We start from the raw sequence: 23900 nt of genomic DNA on the forward strand, positions 1-23900 counted from the left end.
CACTTTAGTTGCTGCGTCCAGCAACTGACATTCATGCCGGTGAAACCCTCTAGCTTTTGCAGCTTGCGCCGGATGTCCCCCTGGGCCTGACCTACTAAAGCTGCATTGATCATCCGCTGGTTAATGGGAGCCTCTGGATCAAAAGGGGTGTAGAGACGAAATGCCTCACATAGTGTCTCATAGAACTGGCTCGGGCTCTCCTCGGTCCCTGGAGCACTTCTGATGTTTTACTCATATTTATGGCTCCCCCCTCCCCCTGCTTCTTTCATGCTGTTTAGAAGGGCTTCTTGAGACTGTTCAGTTCTTGCAAGCCTTCCATCTACACTTCAGTCATTTGGGTCTTATTTGGGGTCCTCCCCAGGGAAGTGAGCCTGAGCATAAGCCTGGGTGTCTGGCGTCCCAGCTGGGGCATTCTCCTCTAACCATTTTAGGGCCGCCTGGGTAATTCGGTGACCCTCCTCTGTGTCGAAGGGAGTCAGGTGGAGTTGGCAGCGGTCCATCCAAGTAGGTTTATGGGTTTGAATCACAGACTGCATTAGTTCAATCACAGCCTGGGGCTTCTCTGGATAGGAAGGGGTAGGTGCTTCCAATTCGGGAGGTCTGTAGTGGTAAAGGGTTGGTCCACAAAATCATGCTGGCCTCCTTGGATCTGGCCTTCCTGATCATAATAGATGGGTCCCCTAGTTTCCCTCAGTGGCATCTGTAGGGCTCTCCGGTGTTGCTATAGGGAGGGACTGTCTCCACTGGCCCGATTTCTAATCGCCTTCTGGGAGGGGTGTATGGGGTTAGGACCGGTGGTCTGAGCGAGCCGGTCACATCCGGGGAGGCGGGTGGTGCTGGAGGTGGCGAGGCCTCACGACTAGGGACAGGCTCTGGTGGGGTTTCCGTAGCCAGGGTGGCTGGAGGCGCAGGTGACAGTGAGGGCATATGGAGGTGGGGTCCTCTCAGGTTCTGCCAACAGTATGGGTTTTTCAGTTTTTGGTCGGCATTTAGAGGAAGCATGATATGAACCATCATAACTTTACAGTTCTCTTCGGTACAGACTTTTGGCCAAGGTGGCCGGGATAGGACCAGGTCTTGCCAACGGTCAACGTAAGGAAATTGGTTGGGGTGGCCTGGATCCCTGACAAAGACCCTGAATACTCGGCCAACTAGCTCCTTATCAAGTGAGCCCCTGGAAGGCCAGCCCACCCTGAATGATGGCCAATCAATTTCACACCATAATCTCCTGAATATCCCTTTTTGAAATTCCTCAACATACACTCTAGGGGAGTCGGTTTACTCTGCTTTCCACCCATCTCCTCCCCATAATGGACAACTTTCATGAACAAGAGAGGAGAAAAGGGGAAAGGGGGGGGGGCTAATTTGGAGAGGATGCACACTCTCTTTATCTGCTCTCCTCCTGGAGATATTTCAGGCACCTCTTAGCATTGGTAGGTTCAGTATTAGGCTCTGACCAGGATCAGACTCCGAGGAAGTCTGATGCTGCCCTGAGCTGTATGAGGTCGCCACAGAACTGTGGATCCGGACTCAACACTCACTGCAGCCCATTGGTCAGGCCGGAACCTTTCTGCCTCCATCTCATTCACACACAGTCACACAGTGACTCTAACCTGCTGCGCAGCAGCCAGTGCTTTACAGATGTGGTTTCTTTCCTTCTGAAACTACTTGAGCAACTCTGGGAGGTGATCTGGCTCCCCTTCTGCCTCTTAGGGGCAGGTCTACCAAAACCAACCTGGGTTCTTGCCAGTCTGATGGGCAGCACTCCCTGAGCTGGTTCTTGGGCCTCACTGGGTTCTTTTGTGCATCAGGGGCCCTCATCCCAGTTTGCCAGGAGGGGCTAGTCTCCTGCAGATCAAGCAGGCCCCTGGTGCCAGGCAAGGTTACCTCTCCTGGTGCCCTGAGGATTGTACCCTGGTGACAAGGGAAGTGAAACCCCGCCTCCACCTCCTGGGCGAGCCCCCGTGTAACGTAGCAGTGGTCACACACAGAGTCGGGACACCGAGGCTTTTCTTTCCAGGAAGCAGCTGTATTCATGCGAGCACAGACTCAGCAGGCTAAGACCCAATAGGCTGAGCCCCGAACACAGTGGGGGTTGCCTTTGGTACAATTTTTGCTCCCTTGTCTCCCACATATGGTAATATACAGTCTGAACGGGTGGTCTGTGTTACAGAGTCGTGGGGCATGTCGTGCACATACACGTAGCAAGGCTGTCTTTCCCTTGTCTTGAGGTTTTCACCACATTCCTTAAGGAGGGGCTCTACCACACTGACGGGGGTTCAGACACCGTACAAGACAGCTGTTGCTGGGAGGCTGACTGGCTGCTGGTCAGAAGATTGTCCTCCCTCCTCTCTGTCTCTTTCTCTACTCAGTTCTTTCCCATTTCCTTCTTTTTCAGATATCACAGTTTGAAGGGCAGGTTGGATGGCTTTGGGAAGTTGTTGTGGCTTCGGGACTCCCCTTAACTGGCCTTGGCCCCCATGTGCTCACTTGATTTCCCAAGAGCATTGGAGCACAATGATAGAGAACACCCTGTGCGATCATTGATTTTATGTGTCCCCTTGATTGGGGTAAGGGATGCCCAGAGAGCCGGTAAAATACTTCTGGGTGTACCTGTGAGGTGTTTCCAGAAATGTTAGCATTTGAATTGGTGAACTGAATAAACCTGACTGCTTTCACCAGTGTAGGTGGCCCGTTGAACCTATGGAGGGCCCAAACAGAACAAAAAGGTGGAAGAAGGGTCGATTCACCCCGCTTGAACTGACCTCCCATTTTCCCCCTGCCCTTGGACCCTGGTACTCATGGGTTCACAGGCTTTTGGACTCTGACTGAGTGACTCCACCGGCTTTCCAGGTTTTGGCAGATCTGGCAGACTTCTCAGTCTCCATAATTGCATGAGCTAATTCCTATAATAAATCTCCTCCTATATATCCCTGTACATATCCTATTGGTTCTATTTCTCTATCAAGCCCTGACTCATATGCCCTGCTAACACTTGATGGTTAATTGGCCTTTGGACCCGAGAGCCGGCATAGATCTCCCAGGTAGGGTAGGTTTGACCTTGTAGAGGACCTTTGTTTCTTTCCTAAACCTGAACAGCTTCAGAGGAAAGCCACCCAACACTGCCCCCAGCTCTGGGCGGTGGCCGGTACGGGGCGGGGGGTACTCCCACAGAGAAGAAAATAGCAAGAAAGAGCCCTGTGTGGTCCCAATGCCCAGGGCTGACAGTGGCCTGACATTGGGCAGAGCACACTGGCCTATAAGATTAGAAGACAGGGGAGACAGGGTGCCCGGGTGGCTCAGTTGGTTAAGTGTCTGCCTCTTGGTTTCGGCTCAGGTCATGATCTTGCGACTTCATGGGTTTGAGCTCCACATTGGGCTCTGCACTGGCAGCTGGGAACCTGCTTGGGATTATCTTTCTCTCTCTCTGCCCCTCTGCTACTCACCCTATCTGTGTCACTCTCTTAAAAAAAATCGAGGAGACCTGCTTAACCCTGCAGCACTCACCAATAAGTGTGGCTCAGCAAAAGAGTTGGCCCTAACAGCCACATCTTTGTGGCAGGCAGACAGGGATGGGCTAGATGGAAAACCTTCACCTTCTTTCTCTAGAAGTTACTGAAAATCACCCTTCTGTATTATTTCTATCTTTTTGGACAACATCTGCCCTGTTTTCAGGATCTCTATTACCTCCCCCAAGCAGAATGATGCCAGATTTACCCAAATCTAAAAAAAAAAAAAAAAAAAAAAAATTGAATACTGTGTATTTTATTAAAAAATTTTTTTTAAATGTTTATTTATTTTTGAGACAGAGAGACAGAGCATGAACAGGAGAGGGGCAGAGAGAGAGGGAGACACAGAATCTGAAACAGGCTCCAGGCTCTGAGCTGTCAGCGCAGAGCCCGACGCAGGGCTTGAACTCACAGACTGTGAGATCATGACCTGAGCCGAAGTTGGACGCTTAACTGACTGAGCCACCCAGGTGCCCCGAATACTGTGTATTTTAGATACTATTACTACATATAATTAGCTATTGAAGTGAAAATGTTTCTAACAGAATAGGGACTTTATAAAATATTAAATGCTAGGATCCATTTTTCCATTTGTACATTAAAAACAATTTTTTAGCCCCGTCACGTCGTTTTGAGACATTATCTGAAGATGAGATTGCTTGGTCAAGATTGTTCTAAAGGCTCAAAACCACACAGCTTCTTTTTCTAAAAGCTGCGAATCAAATCTGTTTTATACAATCAATAATGAGGGCGCTGACCTTATTTCTTAGAATTTCCACCAATTTAGTGTTTGTGCAACTTCGGGGCAGGGGTTAATGGTCCGAAGCAAGGTGTTTTCCTCCCTGCTTCCTCCCCACTTCCCCCTCCAGCCAGGCAGGGGCTGTGTCCAACAGACCCCGAGACACAGGCCAGAGCAGGTCCTGCAAAGCCCGCAGAGGCTCCTCTGTAGAGAGGCCCTGATCCCTCAGCCCCTGCTGATAGGAATTTCCTCTGTCTGCTCTGACAAGTGGCCACAAATGGAGCGGCTTAAAACAACACGCATTTAGGAGTTCATAGGCTGTGTAGGTCAGAGGTTCCATGCAGGGCTCACTGGGCTAAGGTCAGGGGTCAGCTGGGCTGCCTTCCTTTCTGAGGCTCAAGGGGAAATCCATTTCCTTGCCTTTCCACTTCTGCAGGTTGCCTGAATTTTGCCTCCTCCAGCTTTGAAGCCAGGTAGAGACCCGTCCCCAGGAAAACTCTCTGAGCCTCTCTCTTGCCTCTTTTCCTTCCACTTTTAAGGATTCGTGCATGTGATTAGATGGACCCCAGCTGGATAATCCAGGATAACCACCTGTCTCCAGGCCAGCTGGTCAGCAACCTTCACTGCACCTGAACCTTAAGTCCCTTTGCCATGTAGCACCCCCAGGTCCCAAGAGCAGGATGTGGGGCATCTTTGGGAGGCATTATTTTGCCTGCCACGCTGACCCAGGCCAATGTTTCTATGTCCTGCGTGCTGCTCAATCTAACTGTGCAGGCCTCCCAGATTCTTTGCTTTTCACACGTAGGTCAGTTTCTCTACCTGGAGCCTGAGGAACTACAACCTGGTGAGGCAGGGCCAACTGGAATGTCCCCTAGACCGAGGGTTGGGGGTTTGGAGCCTTTTATAGGGAAGGGGAGGGGGATCTGCAGATGGTGAGGTCCTGTTTGGTCTGGGAGGTGACCTGAGGCCATGGTCGAAGAAGTGGGGGGTCTGGGTCCGTGCAAACCACCTGGGTAATCTGCAATGCCAGGAGCCCACTGCTGAGTAACGAGGCCTTTGCTGTGTCGGCCTCGACTCAGCAATGCCAGACTCCCCATCTGTTCCCGCAGACCCACACTGCAGTGTGTGCAAATCATTGAAAAGGCACAGCAAACCCTGGGATTCTGAGGTGCAGCCCGACAGCAGGTTAACCCAGGAGAATCATTTACTTAACTCTAGATGACTAGGGACCGGGTCTCCCCTTTCCCACTTAAGGAACATCCATTCTTGGCTGAAATTGATGTTTGATTTCCTCCTTTTATGCCCTTACATTCTTGAAGGTGACAAAGAGTCTTTTGGCAAACACTGACTCCCTCTGAAATCCTGCTGACTGTGGCCTCATTTCCTCCCCCTTGCATGTCGACGAGACTCCCCACAGCAGAGATTGATCCAGCTTGTTTACAGTGGGGTGAAGCAATTGATTTTAATTAAATCCTCTTTTTAGAAATCAGCAGAATGTGTCCATTTTGGGCCCCTCCCCTTTTCTCAGAACATTAATCAACTTGTTAAATAATTTCTTCTAATTTATGGGCCCCAATTAGCCTCTCTCTGGAGACCCGGAGAATTAAGTGAGACGTACCATTCATTTCCAATAACCTTGAGTCATTAATTTTGAATCCTCACATCCAGAGTTCAGGGTAATTGTTCAATAAGACTGTAGTCCATTTTCCAGTTTTTTCCAGTTTTTGTAATTTTTCATTTCATGTGTCAATAATTGGCTTGGGGTTAGTGGGTAATTAGACTAGAATCCCTTTGTTGAAAGGGGTCCTCCCCCTGGCTCATCTTGTCTCTCCACTGCTGGAATTCTCTCTCTGATAGTTTCTCTGTCAGGGAGCCTCAAACTTGATTGTGCATGAGAACCACATGGGGAGCTTGTTAAAACAGGTCCCTGATTCAGCTTTAGTTGCTGGAGGTAAGGCTTGAGACTTTGCATTTCTTCATTATTATTTCTTACAATAAGAACAGTACATATCTGGGACGCCTGGGTGGCTCAGTCAGTTAAGCTCAGGTCATGATCACAGTCTTGATATTGAGCCCTGTGTTGGGCTCTGTGCTGAGCATTCAGCCTGCTTGGGATTCTCTCTCTCCCTCTCTCTCTGCCCCCTCTCCCAAATAAATAAAAACATTTTTAAAAATTGTATGTATTTAGGATGTACGATGTGATTTGAGACTCATAGTGGAGTGATTACTACAACCAAGTCAATTAACATGTCTATCTCACAGGTAACCACGTTTTCTTTTTTTTTGTTATGGAAAGTATCTGAAATCCACTTAGCAAATTTTCAGTATTCAACACAGTGTTATTAACTATAGGCCTCATGCCTGGATGTTAGATCTCTAGACTTATTCATCCTACGTAACTGCAACTTTGTCCCCTTTGACATCTCCCCTACCTCCCCACCCCTGGTAACCACTGTTCTGCTCTCTGATTCCATGAATTCAACTTTAAAAAAATTTTTTTAATGTTTATTTTTGAGAGAGAGAGAGAGAGAGAGAGAGAGAGGGAGAGAGAGACTCAGCACAGAACCTGATGCGGGACTTGAACCCACAAACTGTGAGATCATGACCTGAGCCGAAGTTGGACGCTTAACCATTGAGCCTCCCAGGTGTCCAGATTCACCTTTTTTAGATTCCGCATGTAAGTGAGATCACACAGTTAATTTTTTTTTTTTTTTTTTAATTTCTGCCTGGCTTATTTCACACAGCATAATGTCCTCCAGTTTCATCCATGCTGTTGCAAATGGCAGGATCTCCTTTTTTTAAATCTGAACAATCCCACTATGTATACACCATCACTTCTTTATATATCTATCCATTTACTGAGGTGGTTTCCATATGTTGGCTATCACGAATAATGCTGCAACGGAGCCCGTTATCTCTTTGAGGCACTGGTTTCAGTACTTTGAGAACTTGCATTTCTAACAAGCCTCCAGATGATGTCAGTGCTGCTGGTCCATGGGCCACACTTTTGGTAACGTTTCTGTATCTAGGCAGAATGTTTTTGGACAGCTGTGTAAGAAGGAACTTTGATGTGCTGTGGGGAAGGAGGGAAAGGTAATTCTGTGTCATCAGACATTTTAATGCTACACATGGCTTGCCTAGATGGCTACTTCTGGGGAACTCTAGGTGGAAACGTAAAAACCTGGGTCTCCAAAAGGACAGAGGAGGGGTAGTGTGTCGCGACCGGGGCGACAAACACCGAGATCAGGGTCCTGAGGGTAGGGGAATGCAAGAAAAAGGAGAGAAGAGAAAGTTCGGGAACAGGAGGGTCCCCTGGGCTGATGGCCCAAGTGACGGCTTTATTGTTGCTGTACACAATCTTTTATATCCAGACTCTTATGGGTCAGGCCATTCTAAGAATAAACAGGTTTCACACAATCGCTGCCAACCAAAACATTTAGTTCTGTGTTTCTTGTGCATTTTCTAGACGGGTCACAAGACCTTGTTGATCAGATTGCTAGCAAAACACAATTCCCATGTTTGTTCTATCTGACTCGGGGTAGAAAAAGGGAGGTAGCATTACTGCCAACACCTGCAGACCACAGGCTTCAGGAATTAACTTTCTCAGCCTTGACAAGGCTTTTGTATGCCCTTGAAAGTGGGGGAATGGCAGGGGGAACCACCGGGTTGGCTTGAGTCAATGGGGAACATTGCTCGACCCGGTCTCAGCCTGGCACCGGGGCCCAGCCCCCCACATTAGTGGAAACGAGCTAATTCTTAACTTGGGCCACTTTTCTCTCTCCGTGATAGTAGTGTCCATGAACATTTTCTGTGTATTATCCTGGGTTACATCTTAAGGTTTCTTCTTAAGTAACAGTTGACATGTATACTGTGTCTTTACCTTTGCTTAGAGCTTTCCTGGGAATCCAGATTCATTGAAGTTCATCTGTATGTGTTGCTTTTTTTCTCTAGACTTTTTCAGTGAGTGCACTTTGGGGAAGAAATGGAACTTCGTTTGAGAATATAAATATCTTACAAAATTGCCTGTAAGGTAGGTAAAAATTTAATTTGCTTAATTTTCAAAGGTGCCTTAAAGAATCATTCTGTCAATGGTTGATTTCAGTGCATAAGGAAACCCCTCTGAGTTTGAGATTTTCTGCCTACGCTTTCCATTTCTTTTAAAAATTTGGAAGCTGGTGTTTTGCCACATTTGTGAAGGAGCAATGATTTTGATGGAATGAAGCTCTTTGTAAGGCCTAATATTAGTGATAACCATCAATGACTGTGTATAATATGTTCATGCAAAACCTTAAGCAGTTAGAGAGGGTAGTATCCTGATCTTTTAATGTCCTTAAAATATGATTTATAAAATGGATTTGTGAGGGTGCAAATATTTATAGGACATTCTGTTAGTCTGTAAACTATTTAGTTAGGGGTTTTTCTTAAGTAGAAAGATGCCCATCTATAACTTAGGGTCTGATTAACTTTTCCAAAATTGGGTAGCAATATTTTTGGAGCAAAATCTTTGTGAAACATGAGGTAAAGTCTTGCTGGGCAATTCAAGAGAGGAGATAAACAATTAGGAATTTGTGGAGCATCAAGGTTTCAAGTTTTTCAGTTATGTTGGTGACCAAACACTATTCTTTCTCATGGAAATAAGAAGAGTTTGAAGTAAGAGGTAAAACCTGAAAAAAGGCCCCAGACGACTCTGTGGAAAGTGCTTAGAAAAGTTGCAGATGCTCTTGGGGCCAGGATAAGGAAGGAACACAGAATAGTCAGGAAGAAGTGTTTGCATGATGACACCAGTTGTGGGTACTGCCACAAGTTAGAGACCCTACTGTAAATTAAGGTGCTGGTCTCTTGAACCTGCAGCCCAATTTTAGCTTTCTTTCCATATGTTCTTTTATTAGTCATAGTTTTGTTGTTTTTAAACACAATTTCAGATTATCACAGCTGCCTTGACAAGCTTCGAATAAATACCCGGAGAGCAGGGCTAAAGAGGAGAATGAAGCAGGATTCTTCAGTTCAGGTAATGACTTCCTCAACTCCTACTGGCTCACTTCCAAGTTTCTTTAGTACTCTTTCTAAATTTTTGTTTGTTTGTTTGTTTTGTTTTGTTTTTTAGCAGCCATATCAAGAGCAGGAGGTTTCTTCCAGGCTCTAAATACGAAATGAGTGTGATATCATTCCTATTAGAATGTTAAATCCTCACTGACCCCGTTCTTCTTGGCTCTCAATGAATAAATTATGACTGCCCCCATGTTCTGGGACCCAGTGTTTTTTGACTTGCAGCTGGATGACAGAAGGGCTGTTATCCATGCTTGATTCATTCCAGGACCCGGCAAGGTCTCTGATGCCCCACCTCCATATTGCTAATTCAAATCACACTGCGGAGGAGCAGATGGGGGGGAAGGGGAGTCCGCCTTGCTTACTTAAAGAGAGCTGGAGCATTCCTAACACGAGCCAAGGAGCAGTGGCTTTCACCACTCTTAGAAAGCAAGGGAAGCTTAAATCTGGTGCTCTCGGACTTATCTTCATTTCCGAAGGTTTTTTATCTTAAATACATTTCCCCTCTTCCTTCAGCAGCGAGCTTCTACTGTGCTTTGAGGCTTATTTCAAAGAGTGCTCTCTCTGAGAAGACTCAGCAATTCGCTCAAGTACAGCTTAGCAGTGCTGTCTGGATCACCCTCAAATTTACACACACATACCCAACGCAGAAAGTGGCCTCACTGCTTTACGTTGTTTGTACTTCCTACAGCTCCTAGCATAGTGCCAGCCCTGTCGTATTCATCCAGTCCGTGTGACTGAATGTGTTCCTTCATCCGTGTTCAAACATGCCTAACACAGATCTCGACACACCCCTTCAACCTGACCGAGGCAAGTGTCCAATGGCGCAAACACTCAAATTGGAACTTTTCATCCAACTGTGGTCCTCTGTAGGAGGAGTCCACTTCTCCTATTTACGGACCAGTGTAAATAGAAGGACAGAGGTGTCTAGGGTTAGGCCCAGATTCAAATCCTGACGCTTCCCTTAGCCACGTGGGCTTGGACAAACCTTTCCCCTGTCTATGGCTGTTTCTTCATCTGTGGAATGGGACAGGAATAGCATCCATCATGAATTTAATGTGAGGATTAGATAAGATAATGCATGTAATGTGCTTGGTCTAGCAACTGGGATTTCTTAGCCTTTGTTAATGGTGGCTATTCTTAACCTGGGAGACATGGAGCTTGGATGCTTCCCCATCTTAAAATCTCTCCACAGAACACACACACACACACACACACACACACACACACACACTGTTATTTTAATTTTTTTTTTAATTTTTGGTAATGTATTGCTTGATCTATTTGGTTTTCTACCCTAATCACTTAAACCATTTTGCTTTTAACCCATTCCTCAATATGGTTGTCAAGGATCACATGCCCCTTGTTTTATTTACTCTGCAAAGTTTGCTCTAGTCTTAAGGATACTTTTCCAGTAGTATCTTCCTGTGAAATGAATCTGCGTCCCTCACGTAGGAAGGGCTTGGGGCTACTGGTTCCCACTGGGGATGATGACCTCTTAGCTCTGACTTGTGATTTTAGCTCTCTGGTAGCCTTGCAGGAAAATGGCAGAGGAATGGTGGATCCCAGTGAATCTATCACTGGGACTGAAGAAAACATGACAGAATACAAATTGGCCAGAGCACAGCAGTGACAGCATGTGTATTTTGCATCAAGGGTGTACCTTCCTGAGGAAGGGTTACTTTTCTGTGTCCTCTTCCTTTTGTTACCTGTTCCTGTTCCTTTTGTTACTTGTTCCTTTTTGTGAGAACAAGTCTAGTGTCCAAGAAGGCCAGATTTAGAACTAGAATGGAAATCTATTGTCTTGAAGGCCACCCCACACCCTTCACTTCTTCCATTTTACAGACAGTAAGACTGAGACCTAGAGAAGAAAGAAAGTAGACCACCCACTGAGTTAGTTAGTCCCACTAACTCAGTGGGACAAATAGGACCCAGGCCTCTTGATGCCCCTGGGCATCATTTTTCCATGGAATTTGAGGCTCTTTGCCAAAATTAAAAATACTTTGAGATTCCTGCATAGACCTGGATTTCTATGAGTACCAAAAATGAAGGGGAAGGAAATCAGGTTTAGATGAAATTTCTCTTCCTTCACTAAAATCTTGTTCACTCAATCTTTCCATCTCTTAGATATTCCATCTGCCCTGGGTTCTGGTTCGTAATAGGGAAAATCCCCCATCCCCTCTCTGGATGCTTTATCCCCCCTTATAGACTCAACACTCTCAACAGGGCTTAGTTTATGCCCACAGCTACTTACCCATATGGTGCTCTTAGCAAATATCAGGGAAAGGAGTGAAAGAACATGCAAATGTATGTTCCTCTTACCTTGTTTTTATGACACCTCATCTGATTACTTTAGCATTGCTCTTCTACCCTGTACAAGATGAATATAAATAATTTTATATCTTAGTGCTTTTTTCTTAAGCTCTTCAGAGATCTGAAGCAAATTATGGTAACTCTAAGTTAGTATAAGTATGTTAATTTAGATTTTTATGGTTACAAATATTCTTTAAAAGATTCCATTCAAAACCAAATTTCATAGATTCTATGCTTTTAATTTGTGAATGATTTAAGGTATTTAAATCCTGGTTGAAATTAAGGATATTAGAGCATTGTGGTTAAGAGAAAGGGCACAAGAGTCAGACTGACTCTGGATGCCTGCCCAGCCTCCTACTCTCTGTACAGGCTTAGAAAGCTATGTAACCTCTCCCCCACATTTTAATTTCTTCATCTCTAAAGTGGAGACATAATAGGACCTACCCCATCAGATGATTGTGAGAATTAAATGAATTAAGGATGCAAAGTATTTGGCTGATATCCCCCATATAGTAAATGTGCAATTAATGTGTGATAAATTAGCTGTGATGCCAATAACCAAACATAATATTGCAGTCAATTGACATGAATATCAAAGAAAAAGTGACCCTGAGTTGGAAACTTATTCCTGAAAAACCGTTCCTGGAGATTTCCAGCAACCTAAGAAATGATTTCCATCCTTGTACTGGCTTCATATCATGTCAACATAGGTGGAACTGTGTTTCCCAGAATTCCTTGCCACGTCTGATTCTGGATTGGGGTTGGCCACCAGAGGATTTTGTACAAGACTTAGTACCAGAAGTGAAGTGGCAGCCATAGCCCTCTGAAGGTCAGTGTAGAGCGCAGCTTGTGGCCCCTTGCCTTGTTGCTAAGTCACTTTATTGGTGCAGGTGAGCTCATAGCTCCTCCAGCTTTCGCTGGACCTCTTCCACCAGCTTCTCCAGGTCCCGGGGCAGGTGCATGTGCAACTCTGTGGCAAGGGACACCAGCTTCTGCCAGTTACTACATCACAGGATTAGTGTGGTGAGACAGACACGTGTTCGAGTGCGTGCGTGGGTTCCAGTTTGTCATTGTGTGTTCTAGATGATCTTTGCAGTCCCGTTGTATCCTTACCTCTCCCTGTTCATGTCCAGCTTTTCTTCCTGACTTCCATCTCTGTCACCTTACAGTGACTTCAGACCCACCACAGATGCAAAGTCAGCAACCTTCCATAGACGTCTTTACCTGCTCCCATAGTTTTATACATAACCAGGTAGTTGCTTCCATAGAATATTTTAGTGAAAGTAAGGAGTATGGTGGTTTGGGTTGGTTGTTTCTAAGTGCGTTGGATAACTTGAGGGAAGTAGTTTGTTTTGTTATTGTTTATTTATTTATTTTTATCACACATGTCCCCAAGTGCTACTGGGCAATGCCACATACTTGACCACAGGCCATTAAGTGAGCTTGTGACCTGAACCACCTATCATTAATTGCCCACCCGTTAAGCCATAGCATAGCAGCACCCCATCATCCAACGTGAGTAGTATATATGAGATTAGTCTTGAACAAATAGTGTCAGTAGACACGTGCTCATGGAATTTGCTGGTTTGACCGTATCCACATTGTCCTGAGGCGGCTAACACTGAATTGCCTTTTTGGAGATCCATTTACAGTGCCATTTAGGCTGAAATACCCTGTAGCGTCGTGATCATATCCTCTAAATCAGGAGCCAATATATGGTGCTGTTTTCCCCATAACCTTCTTGGGACTGGGAATCAAGGAGTGGATATCAGGTGGCTCTGCTCATTATTATTCCTAGCGACCCAAAAGTGAATTTTACTTTCCGTGTCTGAGGCTTTGGGTCGGCCTGTCTGGAGGTCTTAGTTCCCAAGGGACAATTCCTTCCACTGGGAGACAGAACAATGGTTCCATTAAATGGGAAGTTAAGGCTGCCAGCCACTTTGGGCCCCTCATCCCAGTGAATCAACAGGCAAAGAAGTTTCTGTTCTGGCTGGGCTGAGTGATCCTGACTATCAACGGTTGCTTCTATGTGGTAGAGATAAGTATCTCCTGGTACCTCTTACAACATGCATGTCCTGTGATTAAAGTCAATGGAAAACCACAATGAGAAAATACAGCCAGGACTTCTATTGTCTAGACCCTTTAGAATCAAAGGTTTGGGTCGCCTCACCACACAAGGAATCATGACTAGCTGACATGACTGCTGAAATGGATATGGAGTAAATAGTGAAGGAAGAAAGTTATACTAGCTCTTACCACATGACCACTTGCAGAAATAAGTTATAAAAGCTGTGAGAGTCATGAGCATTTCTTCTTCATGTTGATATGTGTGTTGATATTTAAGTATATATTGGTTTCTACCCCCCTTCTCCCGCCATTGTACATAAGTTGTGTTAATAGTAGTTAACTTTATATATTCATATTTAAGTTACAGGATATCAAAAGGAAAGTGTGACTCAGAAGAGGAGTGAAAATGTCCTGAAGAGGGATAAAAAGACTCTGTATCCTCTTTTTGGGAGTGTGTGTTCAAGTGTTCAAGGAACAGTTGCATGAAGGGATGTGGAAGCATGATTTTGCTATCGTCTTTGTTTGGAAGTTAGGTATGGTTAGAAGAGATATGTATGGGTGCTCAGTTGGCAAGAAGTGAACAGTGGTGGCTTTATACTCTGTCATTTTATCTAAGCTAAAAAACTATCAGTGAGCTTTCAAGGAATGAGATGAAATTATTACACATCAAGCTACCATAGCTAGTTTTTGCAAGGAGGTAGAGTTTAAATAAATAAAACTTGAAAAGAACATCACAAGTATTTTTCTGCGGCCTCCCAAACATTAGGTCATGGGGGAAATCTTAATTCTGATTAACAAGTACTCGGAAGATGAAATGAAACCTGGTGAGTTAAGTTTGGCAAAGAAATTGGCCTCACTGGGTTGTGTCTTGAATATAGGATTGTTTCAGGAGTCTTGAGAAACAGATGAAGCAAACCTGATTCCTCACGGTCAGAAGCCCGAGCCGAAAATAGTTGAATATCTGGTGAGTGGAAGCAAAGTCAGGGTTGTGGCTGCAAGTTGCAAGGTGAACAATGACCTTGAAGCAGGCTCACATGAGCGAGGTGTGAATTAAACTCTCTTCCTTGTCTGACTGGGGCTTTTTGAGCCTGTAAGGAGGGCATTAGCAGCCCTACTGGATCCTCTCTTGATGAAAGTCAAAAGAAGGTGAAAAGATCTCTTCCGGAAATTGTGCTGGGAAAACTGAATTTCCTAATGTAAAAGAATGAAGTTGGACCTTTGTCTTATACCACATACAAAAATTCACTCCAAATGAATCAAAGACCTAAATGTAAGACATAAAACTTAGGTGAGAAAATATAGGGAAAATCATCATGACATGGGGCTTGGCAATGATTTTCTAGATATGATGCCAAAAGCACAGACCAACAAAAGCAAAAAAATAGACAAATGGGACTATAACCAGATTAAAAACTCTTGTGCATCAAAGGACCCAGTCTAGTCAACAGAGTGCAAAGGCAACCCCATATCTGATAAAGGGTTAATATCCAGAGCGTATAAAGGACACATGCAAGTGGACAACAAAAAATCAAATAACCCAATTAAAATACGCATTTAAAATTGAATAGACATTTCTCCAAAGATTGAATACAAATGGCTAATAAGCATATGAAAAGATGTTCGACATCACTAATCATCAGAGAAATGCAAATCAAAACCACAATGGGATATCACTTCATACTCATTAGGATGGCTACTACAAAAACCCCCGCAGAAAATAACAGGGTTGGGAGGATGTGGAGAAAATTAGAACCTTTGTGCACTGTTGGTGGGAATGTAAAATGGTGCAGACGCTATGAAAACAGTATGAAGTTTCCTTAAAAAGTTAAAAATACCCAGCCATCTCATTTCGGGGTAGATATCCAAAAGAATCGAAAGCAGGGTTTGAAAGAGACATTTGCACACTCATGTTCCCAGTAATGGTATTCACCACAGTTAAGAGGTGGAAACAACATAAATATCCAGTGATACGTGGATGGATAAGCAATATGTGGTATAAACATGCAATGGAATATTATTCAGCCTCCGGCTGTCATAGACTACAAAATGGATGAATCTTGAGGACATTATGCCGAGTGAAATAAAGTAACCACAAAAAACCCAATCCTGTACAATTCTGTTTAGGGGATGTGTCCAAAGTAGTCAAATTTATAGAAACAGGAAGTAGAATGGTGGCAGGGGGCGGGGAATGGGATACGAAGATGATAATTTTTTTGCTGTGTGTTTACAACAGTTCTTAAGAAAGCGAGAGATTGTGTTCACTGGACTTTTTTCTTCTCTGCAGAATCTCCTGAAGAGAAAGTTTTACAAAAGTCTTCCTTCCTGTAAGCCTCAGGGAAACTTGATCAGAAATGCAGCAATTCGTATGCAAAATAATTTGCTCTGGGGCAGCTCACCTTCCTTCTCCAGCTGTTGCTCATCTTGAAGGGCCTGTGTACCAGGTACCATCTGCTAACTCCCACAGCCTTTTTGTCATCTGTGCCCTAATAAGACTTTCACTGCCTCAAAATCAACCAGAAGTAGGTGTCACTTCTTTGTGCTGAAGCCAGGAAAACATCTGGACCCCAAGTAGTTCCCAATGATCAAAGCATTTCAAGATATTTTGATCCATACAAGACCCAGTGATTTCACTTCCTATCCAGTTGAATAGACCCTGATAAGCATGAGGGTAAGTCTTCTGTAATCTAAATTTGAGAAATGGCGAGCTTAGGGGCACCTGGTTGGCTCAGTTGGTTAAGTATCCGACTCTTGGTTTTGGCGCAGATCACGATTTCATGGTGGCTGAGGTTGAGCCCTGCGTCAGATTCTGCACTGACAGCATGGAGCCTGCTTGGGATTCTCTCTCCCTCTCTCTCTGCCCCTTGCTCTCTCTCTCTCAAAAATAAGCATTTTTTGGGGGCGCCTGGGTGGCTCAGTCGGTTAAGCATCCCACTTCGGTTCCGGTCATGATCTCACAGTTTGTGAGTTCGATCTCTGCATTGGGCTCTGTGCTGACAGCTCAGAGCCTGGAGTCTGCTTCAGATTCTGTGTCTCCCCCTCTCTCTGCCCCTCCCATGCTCATGCTCTGTCTTTCTCTGTCTCTCAATAATAAGTAAATGTTAAAAATTTTTTTAAAAATAAGCATTTTTTAAAAAATGGTAAGCTTAGAAATAAAATGGAGTAGTCCTTGTCTAACTGGTATCCTTACCCAGACGTAATGTCTGGGAGCCAACGAATTGGTTATACTAACTGACCAGAAATGCCTCCTGCATTCTCTTTCATTTATTTAACAAACATAAGTAATACCAACTGTGTACAGGTGCCATTCTGTATTGCAAATACTCATTTCATTTAAGTTTTACAAAAACCCTATGAGTTCACTACAAATATGATCACACTTTATGGATGAGGAAATTGAAGTACAGACAGGTTAGGAAACTTGCCCAAGGTCACACAACTACTGAATGGTGAATCTGAATTCCAACCAAGCAGTCTGGTTCCAGAACTGCGTCTTATAGGTGAGGAAAAACAGAGAATCTCAAGGAAAGCAAATATCAAGGAAACAGGTATACTTTCAAAGTAAATTTCTGTTTTGGAATTCGTTTATTTTCATCCATTTCACAGGGGAAGAGACTGAGGCACAAAGGGGTTAAGTAATTCACAGCTTAATGAAAGATACACCCTCATAGCTGATCCATCCAGGGATGGAGATACCTTTCTCCTTCAGGCCCGTCCAGCAGCTCGTCTCTCTGCCAGCAGGAGAAGGGGAGGGAAGGGAAACGGAGATGAACCACCTTGAAGCTCTCAGCAGGACCTTGGACAGCTGCTGCTGCCCTTCCTGGAGCACACCAGTTCTGCCTTTCCTAGCCCAGGCTATTGAGTTCTGCCTTTGATTCTGTCAGCTCCCTACTATCCTTCTAGAAACCTCTCTCCTTTTGTTTTTCAGTTAGCTGGAATCAGATTCTTTATTTGCACCCTCAATAATCTTGATATACCTCTGTTGAATTAGACATTTGGAAGATCAGCCCCAACATTTATTTTTAGAAAAGACCATGGGAGTAACTCTACCCATGTTTAGGAAACACTGCCCCAAATGATTGAGAAACTACTTCATGCATATTTAAAGATTTTTTAACTGCACTATGACATCTCTGCATAAATTGACTCCAACTAATTATTTCCAGTGAAAATATACCAGTCTTGCTTAGAAGTGCTCTGCATTAGGTATGGATATAATTTCATTTATGTGACTTTATCCTTGGAAGGAAATGCCCTTTTGTTTTTGTTTTTTTTTTTTAACGTTTATTTATTTTTGGGACAGAGAGAGACAGAGCATGAACGGGGGAGGGGCAGAGAGAGAGGGAGACACACAATCGGAAACAGGCTCCAGGCTCCGAGCCATCAGCCCAGAGCCTGACGCGGGGCTCGAACTCATGGACCGCAAGATCGTGACCTGGCTGAAGTCGGACGCTTAACCGACTGCGCCACCCAGGCGCCCCCGGAAATGCCCTTTTGAATCAGTGGGATTTAGCTAACTGTGTCCTGTCTACTGCCATTCATAGTTCAGTCATTACACAGCAAAACAGGCCTTAATGACACTTATTTAGAGATAAGAAATATTGGCTGTGGTAGGGGCTGCTATAGCAAAGTAATTCTTTGAGGTTAAAAAAAAAAACCCACAACCAAAAAGAACCTAGGTTCTAGGAGGTTACTGACTAATGTACTACACGGGATATGACTGGGTAACTGGCGGTGTCACTTAGTCATTGTGAGGATAGATTTCTGTATCTAGCAGAATATAGCATCACTGGGTTGTGTGATTGGTGTGGCAGAATTGTTTGGGTCATGAGTAGAGGGCATAGGTGTCACTTTTGTGCTGGGATATTTAAAAGACTGCATGTAATTCTCCAGCTTTTACATCCCGTGCTTAGCAACCTGGTGATGTTACATAACAGGAAGGTCTGGATTGCCAAGTCATTACAGAAAGACCAGTTGTCCATAACATATTTGCAACAGCAAGTTGCAAACCTTTAAGTTAAATGTTAAGCCATTGAAACCTGGAGTTCATTTTTTTTTGTTTTCTTCCTTCCTTCCTTCCTTCCTTCCTTCCTTCCTTCCTTCCTTCCTTCCTTCCTTCCTCTTTCTTCTTCATACTACTTCCTGGTGTTATCCTAATACAGTGGATAACTCAATTTTCTCCAAATCAAGGTTTTTAAACCTTGGTGCTATTATTTTGGACCAGGTATTTCTTTGTTATTGGGGGTTGTCCTTTGCATTGTAAGATGTTTAGCAGCATCCCTGGTCTCCACCCTCTAGATGCCAGTAGCATCCGTCATACCCCTACCAGATAGGACAACCACAAATATCTCCAGACATTGCCACCTGTATCTTTGGGGGCAAAATTGACTCTATTTAAGAACCATTGCCCTAGATAATGAACTACCTTTATATTTATTGTATTCGTCCTATCTTCTCCGTGTTGGGTAAGATACTAATACCACTATATCCTACTGCATGGCACAGCACAAAGAACACCAGTTATCTTTGTTCAAGACTGAGAACTTGGGCAACTGGCAAACATATTGTCAGGTTGTTTGGTCGTAAGCAACAAAAACTATGATTAACTTAAGAAAAAACAGATCTGCTGGGAGCAGACTGGAAGAGTTATAGAAGAAAGGGGGATTTAAGAAACAGGGCCACTCCAAAGATCTCAGCAGTAGACATTGTGGGCTGTCCCTTGATTCCAACAGCCGTCTGCCTTGAATTCTCTGTGTGATTCAAAGTTGTGGGAGATAGAAAGTCCAATTGGCTTTTTTTTTTTTTTTTTAGTGATGACCCTCTCTTAGCTTAGGGAAATAGTGGCAACATAGGAGGTAGCAGCATTGTCCTGTGGTTACCAGCCTCATGGAAACCAAATATGGGTACAGGTTTTTCCTAAGGGAGAGGTAGACACCAGTATCAGAAGAAGGGGAAAGAGTCTGGATGAGCAGAAAAAGATGTCTACATAGAGCCTGAGTTTCTGTATCTCTAGGATGGGGATGATAAAAATTGCCTTGCTTGTCTCACAGTATTCAAACGATCAAATGAGATGAATACGAAAGCCGTAAATATCGAAGAAGAAGTCTGAGATGTCAGATATGAACATGACCCAGGGATTTGTGTTAACAAGATGCTTCCATACAATAAGGCAGGACTCTGGGACATGGTAGAACTTTCTCATTCCAGTGTGTGGGTATAGCCAGAAGCTTTGGCGTCGGGTAGAGTTTTATGAGATTTGGGGCTTCTTGGGACACCTCTGGGAGTAATGAGGAGCATGAGAAACTTGCATCTGTTCTTTCCCTTCTTTGTGGCCCAATACGAGACCAGAAAAGTAAGCTGTAGGGAAGACATCATGCAAAGCAGTTCTTCTGTCCCTTCTGTTTGGAAAAAATGCTATCCCACCCTATTCTGTGTCCTTCCCTCCTGTGGAAAAGTATACAGGTGATGTTAGAGTACAATGAGAGATTTCTGGAAACATACGATTTAATCCCTTGGGGTAAAAAAAAAAAAAAAAAAGGTAAAAATAAACACAAATGCCAACAGGAGAAAATTAATTTATATCTAACCCCAAATCCTGAAAGCTGTTGGAATCAAATGTATTCAGGAGAACAGGAGAAAGGGCTGGGGAGATTGTAGGATTGGAAGGCCGTGGCCTCTGTGGGCTGATTTTGGGTCAGTGCAGAATGGAGAATGTTTACCTGAAATCTATTTGGTGGGACTTACCAGGGAGTTCTATTATTTCTTGACAATGCTAAAATTAATAAATGAAAGTTCCTATTGTTGTTGTCTCTGAGGTAGGAGAGGTGCAAATAAAGCTAGCATCAGCTTTTCCCCAATCCTGAATGTATTTATATTCATTTGGAATGACCATTTTGATTCAATTGTGCTCTGTCACTCATCAGTAATCCCATCAGTCCAACTGCGTGTATATAAACCTTGAGAGCTCTAGGGAGGATGTGCTTTGTTAAAAATCCATTTAGCCACAGAGGCAGACAGGAGACCATCACAGTAAAACTGTGTGCAGGGAACAGTGGCAAACATCACACTATGGGTATTTGATCAATTTGTTGGAGAGCCAACAATTGTTAAAGAAATCATGAACAAAAGAACAATTGTTAAAAGAAATCATGAATAAAAGACATTAGAGATTGGACCCCACTGAGGACTGAAGACGATTTCCCCAGCATTTTGATTCCTTAGACCTAGGTGGGAGGCTTCCTGAGGAAGAGAGAGTCCTGTCCAGTGAGAGATGAGAAAACTAATATTGTCCATTTTATGGTCCATATCATTCATATCACATCTAGGTTACCAGGCTAATTTGGTCACCCACTGAGTGAATACCTACTCAGGGCCACTATGAACTAAATACTAAGGACGCAAAAGTGGACAGAGTACCTGTCCTCATGGAGTTTATAGTCTCATGGAGATCAACACTAACCCAACAAATTGTTGTTTGAATGCAATATGATCGCTGTGGTAAGGGCTGTGGAAGAACAGGCACCTTTTGCTGTTGGAAATTATAATAGAGGAATGGCTCATTGACAGGTAAGGGGTGACCTCCCCAAGGAAGAGAGAATTGTACTGAAATCCAAAGTAAGTGTTGGAATTAACTAGGAGTAGAAATCTGGAAGTGGCGGTGGAGAGACAGGTCTGTACATCTGGGTCTCAGAGAGCCGTGCATATGTTGAGAGATTGGGCTAAAAGGCTAGTAGCATCAGGCCATGCAGAACACTGTTGACCAAGTACAGGGCTTTGGTCTTTATCCTACTGAAGGATGGTAAGCAGGAAATGACATGAGATTTACCCTTTGAAAAGGTCACGGAGTGCCACAGCAGGCTGGAGGTATGCGGGAACCAGGTTTGGACTCTAGAACCTCAGGAATCCAGGTAGACAAGCGACGTGCCAGGAACAATAAGGCAGTCCCAGCCTAGGTTGCGCAGGTGAGCACCAGGAAGGAGGAGGCTGTAAGTGACTACTTCTGAGTCAGCGGCTGCTCTGGTCATGGACTGCTTAAGTATACCTGCCCAGGAAGTAACCACAGGTGAGACTAGGAAAGTAAGTTTACCTGGTGGGAAAGGAGGTTTAAAAAGGAGTGCGGGTTTTGTCAACCTCCCTATTGTAATTCTTGACTCAGAGAAGCCACAGCCTGCCCCTCTTCTTTTCTTCTGAGGGACCCTGGGTTCCATTTACTGTGATTATTCACATAATTAAGTTTAAATCATTTTGCTGTCTTTTTTTTTTTTTTTTTCTATTGGTTTCAACTGCTCACTGTTCTTTTTCCTCTTTTCTTGTCTACCTTTCGATATTTTTTTACTGTCTTCTCTTTGGCTTATTAACTATAATTCTTTATTTTGTTTCCTTGGTGGTTACTTTAAGGTTTATGGTATGCATTGTAATTTATTGTAGTCTATCCATATTAGAGTGGTATTAAGTCATTTAAGAACTTTACTTCCATTTCTCTTGTCCTGGCATTTTTGCTTTTTTGTCATACATTTTCGTTTTACATATGTTATAAACCATACTGCTTTGTTGTTTTTGTTTTCACAGTTATCTTTTAAAGACACTTAACAATAAGAAAAAAAATAATATATTTACCCAGGAAGTTATTACTTTTAGTGCTCTCCATTCTTATATGTAGATCCATATTTTCAACTGGTATATTTTTTCTTCTGCCTGAAGGACTTTCTGTAACATTTCCTATATTTTGCTGGTTATATAGCCTTCCTACTTTTGTATGTCTTAAGAAGTATATCACTTTTGCTTTTGAAAGCTATATTTTGCTGGTTGACATTGTTTTCTTTCATTACTTTAAAGATGTTGCACTGTCTCCTTAATGTATTATTTCCTACAAATAATCTGTAATCTTAAAAGGTCTTTGATCCTTTGTATTTGACGTGTCTTTTTTCCTCTGAATGCTTTTAAGATTTTTATCTTGATTTATTATTGGCTTTGAGCAATTTGATTATGATGTTCCGTGGTGTAGTTTTCTTCATGTTGTGTGTGTGTGTGTGTGTGTGTGTGTGTGTGTGTGTGTGTGTGCACGCAAGTGTGTTTTGGGGTTTGTTGAGATTCTTGGATCTGTGGGTTCTAGTTTTCATTAAATTTGGGAATTTTTAGCCATTATTTCTTCAAATACTTTTTTCGGTCTCTTCTTCTTTCCTCTCTTTAGGAGTCTCCAAGTATGCATATATTAGATTACATGAACTTTTCTCATGGTTCACTGATGCTCTGTTAATTGTCTAAGTTATCTCCCTGGGTTTTCTTTTAGAAAGTTTCTATGGTAATATCTTTAAATTCATTGATATTTGTTTCTGCCATGTCTAATCTGATATTAATCTCACCCAGTGTATTTTCCACCTCAGACATTGTAGCCTCTGGATGTTTAATTTGATACTTTTTATATCTTCCACAGCTCTATGTGACATTTGAACATGTGAATTATCATTGTAACAATTGTTTTAATGTCTTTGCCAGCTCTAATATTTATGTCAGTTGTGTGTCAATTTTGATTAATTTTTCTCCTCTTTAGAGGTTATATTTTTCTGCTTCTTTGCACGCCTGGTAATATTTGAATGTATGCTAGGCATTGTAAGTCGTATCTTGTTGGGTATAAGATTTTTTTTATGTCTGTAAATTTTATTGAGCTTTGTTCTATGACAAATTTAGGTTACTTGGAAGTGTTTTGGCCCTTTGGGTCTCGCTTCTGATTTTTTTAGGTGGGACCAGAGCTATACTCTGTGTAGATTTAATTATTTCTCATTACTAAGGTAAACCTTTCTGTGTACTCTACTGAAGCGTTTTACAATCTGACTAGGAGAGACCTATCCGTGTGAGTACCAGGCGCTATTACCTCTAATCCTTTCAAGTAGCTCCCTAGCTTTAGAAGGTTTGAATACACACATGTGCTTACCAGTACTTAGCTGGTTGTATGAAGGGAAGGAACAGTGTGCGAGTCCAGAGTTCTCTCTCTGTGCAGGTTTGTCTTCCCTGGTGCTCTGTCTTGTGAATTGTAGCTGCCTTGGTCTGTCTGGATGCTCAGCTGTGTCTCCTCAGCTCAGGAACTCTGCCAGGCTCTGTCTGGTATCCCCAGCCTGTGCTGTGGCCTGGAAACTGTCTATAGTACAGAGGAACAATCATAGGGCTCGCCGTATTTGTTTCCTGCTTCTCAGAGATCTGAGAGCTGTTCTTCACTGGCTGATGCCCAGTGT

This window comes from Leopardus geoffroyi, chromosome D2 (genome assembly GCF_018350155.1).
Source record: "Leopardus geoffroyi isolate Oge1 chromosome D2, O.geoffroyi_Oge1_pat1.0, whole genome shotgun sequence".
Lineage (NCBI taxonomy): Eukaryota > Metazoa > Chordata > Mammalia > Carnivora > Felidae > Leopardus > Leopardus geoffroyi.